A 6,000-nucleotide genomic window follows, 5' to 3' on the forward strand; every position below is an offset into this window, starting at 1 on the left:
CATTTCTCTCTCTCTCTCTCTCTCTCTCTCTCTCTCTCTCTCTCTCTCTCTTTTAAAATTGATTTCTTTCCTTTCTATTAACATCAATCGATTTTAACATTTGGTGCCATCCAAAAGAAAGAAACAAAAAAAGAATTTGATAATCCTTTATGTTTGGATTATTAACTGAAGAAAGATATAATGATTGAGTTGATCTATTTATAGCTGCATCTTTCCTTTGTGGGCAGAAATTGTTCTTTGTCTTTGTGACAATTTCCCCTCGCTTACTTTGTTTACTGTCAATTATCGCTATCACCTTATCTTTTATTTAATAATTAGAATTTCTTTTTTTCATGAACACCCCAAAGTGAAGTCAATGGCATTTTCTATTGAGGCCCACACTTCCTGTTCAGTTGAGGTGTATGTAGGTTTTACATCTCCAGCACATAGAGGACAACCAGTAATCACCAATCAGAAGACAGGGTGGAGTGGAGTAGTGACCAGGTAATACGGAGTTTAAGCAGTGAAATCAGCTGCAAATGCCTCGTTTTAAAGGTACGTTGGTAAAGCAGCCCCACCTTTAACCATCCTCTTTGTGCAGTTCGCTCTGCAGCCCGCCTTTCTTCAACCTCACTGTGATGGCTCCCATATTTAAATTTTTTTATTATTATTTTCAACTTCTTTCAAACTGTCATGCATTATGATGCGTCATTTATGGGCCAAATGTCTTAAGGAATTAGGATTTTTGTAATGTTGAATGGTTGTAGAGCTAAACAGTGACAAACAGTGTCTCAATTCCTCTAGGGTAAAGCAAGTTTCGGTGCTGCTGCATAAACGTGCGTGTGTGTGTGTGTGTGTGTGTGTGTGTGTGTGTGTGTGTGTGTGTGTGTGTGTGTGTGTGTGTGTGTGTGTGTGTGTGTGTGTGTGTGTGTGTGTGTGTTTTCTTTAGTATTGGTGGGAGGTGTTTTCTTAATTTCATTACCAGCTAAATTAAACCCGTTGTGTCACGAGCCTATTTTTGTGCCAGATCGCATAAATGGCTCAGTGATGTCAGGAAATTCCCCTGTGTATGTGTGTGTGTGTGTGTGTGTGTGTGTGTGTGTGTGTGTGTGTGTGTGTGTGTGTATGTGTGTGTATGTATCTGTGTGTGTGTGTGTGTGTGTGTGTGTGTGTGTGTGTGTGTGTGTGTGTGTGTGTGTGTGTGTGTGTGTGTGTGTGTGTGTATCTGTGTGTGTGTGTGTGGGGGGGGGGGACCAAATGTGCCTGAACTTGGTCAAGGATCTAAAAAGTGATTCTGAAGAAACACCTCCGTCTCCGCCCACTTTTTTTTTGCATCCTGGCAAAACAAACAAAGTTTCTGTGATGCAAGATAATGGAAATTTTCCATATCATTGATTTTAGACAGATGAGAAAGACAAAAAGGATTTTGTGCTGTTTGTGGAGAGGGTTGGAGGAGAAGTTGTTTTTAGAACCGTCACACAGGAGCACCAGGTCCATGCTCTAAAATCATAGTCTGCGATCAGACGACTGCAATTGCTGCAGAAACTAAGAAAAATCTCCACATTGAGTTTGAAGCCGTCATTACTAGAACATTTACCACAACAGAAAGGTCACACACACACTCAGGATTGGTCAATTAGCTGAAATGAGATGGTTTGTATTTTAATCACCACACCTAATCTCACCGTGTTATCACTGATCTTCTCGTAGCCATGCTCCAGAATGTGTTGGAAGAGCCTGCAGGCAGAGAAGGAGCTGCCATGCCGTTCATGTTTCTGTCCACAAATCCACAATCATTGGTGAACCACTGGGGACCGTCGCAGGTTGACACAGTCAAGGGGATGATCACAATCTGGTGTTTGAGTCAGATTCTGAGAACTTAGAATAAATGGGTTACCACTAAATTGGAATGACTGCTTTTTTCCCAGCACCGCCGTCAGCGCCAGAAACTACATGCTCATTAGTTTCTGGCAGTTTGTCCATTTTTCCCAATGAACTTATTCCCCAGTTTCCCTGACATCTGACAGGAACATTATCTTCTCAGAATCTTAACTTTGGGATCATCTGGCCTCAGAAGCTGGTTTCTGTCTGCAAGAAGCAGAAACTGGAACAAATCACCGCGAATGTTGCTGCGCAGAAAATGCAATTGTATGGCAGGAAGTGCTTGTCCTTGGGAAGGGAATTATTAAGAATTAGTCAACCCCAACCTTAGGCCAGAAACCTGTGGCGGACTAACATTGACGCAGTTCAATCGTGAACAACACTTAGATATTTTTTTGATAAGATTCAGATGGAAAAACGTCATGTACTCCACATTCCTCCGTATGTAGACTCAACATGAGAAGGAAGCCAGTGGATTGTTAACGAGAATCAAAATGATAAGCATTGTTGCAGCAGTAATCCAGACATGAACATGGATTTGATGTGGTTTCAGATTGCTTATTGGCTCCTTTCAATTCCAGCCCTGTTTTTTTTTGCACGAAGGCTCTTCAGTGATTTAATGCACATCGAATCAGGAAACAACTGAACAACTGCAGATCAAGTAAATATTATGTTTTATTTTGTAATATTTATGTGCGCTTGGAATTTCTCAAGCTTCTTGTCAAGTAAATATTATATTATCCATGCCTAAAAAAAACCAAGTGGTGAAGTCGGGATCGTTCACTTTGAGAGCCTGACCGTCTTCCTGGTCGACGACTCAGACTGGTTGAAGTACGCCGTCAGACTTTTGCAGCGGAGGCAGTTTTTTTTTTTTTTTTTGCTTTTGACGCTCTTCCGTTGACACTTAAACTGAAACCCTAATCATTGACGCAACAATTTTCACTTGCTGCATTGCACTTTGGTTTGTGACTCCATGAGTTTGAAAGATTTCCCAACAAATGTCCATCTTTGCCAATATTTCTTTAATGGAAGGCGTTCCTCTTTTAACAGCGTTTGGATCAGATCTTTAACGTCATCTGATCCCTTGTTTCACTGGATTCTCTCTTCGAGTTGGTTTTTTCACAGTTCAAGTCAGTTTGGCCTTTTAAGTAATGTTGCGGTCTTTCCAATAAGGTTGTAATGTCACGTGGTGTGAAAACGAGGAAAGAGAAGCGTTTCACCGACTGAACTACCATAAGGAGTGAAACCACGGGAACGTAGTGGTGTAATGGGAAACAGTGGAGACAGTTTCTGTGTGGGAGTGTAAAGACGAAGAAAAGGAAGTAACACGAAACATCAAAATCATTACAGACATGCTGTATGTCGAAGGTCATGAGGAAAAAAAGTAATATCTCCTGTTCCTTAATGAAACCAAACACAATAGTCTGTGTGTGCGTGTGTGTGTGTGTGTGTGTGTGTGTGTTGACTTTAGCGTGTCGGTTTCAAGGCTGCAATGCTGAGAAATGGCATTTCTCAGCATTTTTGTTCTTGTTTTTCCATCTTTTGTTGATACTTCAACTTAAAAAAAACACGAGGTGGATTCATCCACTCACACTCTGGAAGCCCTGCCTCAGATTACATATGTAATTATTATTATTATTATTATTATTATTATTATTATTATTATTATTATTATTATTATTATTATTATTATTATTATTATTATTAGTATTATATGTAATTACATATGTAATCTCATTGCTTTTTATCTATTTGTAGTCCGACCTACCAAATGCTGAGACGTCAGGCTGTTTGCATGTTCTTCGGGGTGGTCTGCTGCTGGGGTTCCGGGTCAAAGGTCACAGTCTGTTACACGTCGGTAATCGTCTGGGATTTGATGCTTAAGATTTGGCCATGGCGAGAGTGCGTCCATTATTTAAACGGGAAGGCTCCACAAAAATGTTTTGCACAAAGGTCCGTGTCATGGTCGGTGGCCAATGTTTCCATCTCTCTGCCAGACTTTTCTGTTTGAAATCAAGGGTGTGACACTGAGCAGCTGCCTGCACATCGTCAAGTGTTATTTCATGTTATTCATCACTCAAAATTCTGACTATGTCATATTTATTTATTGGCTTGCTTGAGGCACTCGATTGGTACAGTTATCAGGGATAATGATAAGCTCAGCAACTCACACCAGCCCACGTCTGGATTTTCTGCGGTGGGTTAAGTGCCGGCGTTTCTGACAGGAGAAAAATACCATTGTGATGTGCTGGGCTTTTTATTTTTTTTAGAGGGAAGTCAGTGTCTCTATTTTCACTTCACCTTTCAGAAGCTTAAGTGCTCTCTCTCTCTCTCTCTCTCTCTCTCTCTCTCTCTCTCGCTCTCTCTCTCTCTCTCTCTCTCTCTCTCTCTCTCTCTCTCTCTCTCTCATGTTTGTACTTGAGACGTTTATCTTTTTCCTGTCTACGTGTAGAAACAAAAAGAGAAGTTGCTGACACTCGGCAGACTGCAGTGCTTTTGCTGCCCCCTACATTTGGTCTCTTTTATTTTTAATATGAGTGACATCCTCTTGCTCACCCAAGTAAATAGTCATTATTAAAAGTTTTTAATTTTATTTAATGTCAGCTGATGTCATTTCCATTGTATTTATTTATTTATTTATTTATTTATTTATTTATTTATTTATTTATGTATGTATGTATGTATGTATGTATGTACGTACGTATGTATGTATGTACGTACGTATTTATTAATTAATTAATTAATTAATTAATTAATTAATTAATTAATTAATTTATTTATTTATTTATTTATTTATTTATTTATTTATTTATTTATTTATTTATGTATGTATGTATGTATGTATGTATGTATGTATGTATGTATGTATGTATGTTATGTACGTACGTACGTTTGTACGTACGTAATTTATTAATTAATGTATTAATTTATTTATGTATGTATGTATGTATGTATGTATGTATGTATGTATGTATGTATGTATGTATGTATGTATTTATTTATTTATTTATTTATTTATTTATTTATTTATTTATCTATCTATCTATCTATCTATCTATGTATCTACAGATTATTAGCAGAGCTTCACTACAACTCTTTAAGGGGAGGGCTGCAGAGTGGAGTTGTGATTTGTGATCTCCCTCATTGTGGGAAAATCCCTGGTGATTCCGGTTTGTGTTTTCCTCCAACACAAAAACAAGAGTTGCTGGCTATCAGCTGAGCGGACAAATGAAACCTCCTCAGCAGCGCTTCTGCTTTCACATACACTAGATACACCTTTTGTCGTAAATGTCGTGCTTGAGTTTCACACGTGGAATCAGACCAAAACACACTAACTTCCTTTTGAAATGCAAAACAATTTACTGCACTTAATTTACATAATGATTTCAGTTGATTAATCACCTTTTTGAAAATACATTGTATTATGCTTGATGTATTTGATTATGTGTTATCTCTCACTCAGTATCTAAGACAAACTTTAAGCTTAAAACATACATTTTCTGCATAGATTTGAATTATCGATGTATTTATCCCAATATAATCATTACAATTTAATCTCTTTTTGTATCTTTATCTTTTCTTATTTTTAGATACTCTTTAACTATCCAGGTTCCTGGGTGCGTGTGTGTGTGTGTGTGATTGCTATTAAAAAATGTATTTCCTCTTTTCACAAATACCTGATGTAACCAAAGAAAAAAAGATGATTTCAACAGGTTATAAATGATACAGAGGAAACTTCCTTAAAGCTGTGAAACAAAAAAAAAATCCACCAAAATAAACGTGAACCGCCCTTCACAACAAGATGGCAGCACTCACTTCCTCAGTCGTCTGTTCCCAAGGTACAAGGCCTCAATGAGCTCATTCTAATATTTGGTGCTTCTTTTCAGTTCAGTAGCGTCACTCACCTCATCTCCTGTGTGGAGTTTGCATGATCTCCCTGTGGAGGCGCACACACAAACTCCACACAGAAAAGCCTTGGGTCGTACTTGTACCGACGACCGTCTCGCTGTGAGGCAAGAGTGCTAACCACTGTTCACTATGCGGCCCTTCCTCAGTCACATAATCTTTCAGTAAAATACCAGCTCTGCTTCAAATTTCAGTTTGTTTTCGTATTATTTTTACTTCAGTGTTGGATCTTTT

This window comes from Lipophrys pholis (assembly GCF_963383615.2).
Source record: "Lipophrys pholis genome assembly, chromosome: 5".
In the NCBI taxonomy this organism is placed as follows: Eukaryota; Metazoa; Chordata; class Actinopteri; order Blenniiformes; family Blenniidae; genus Lipophrys; species Lipophrys pholis.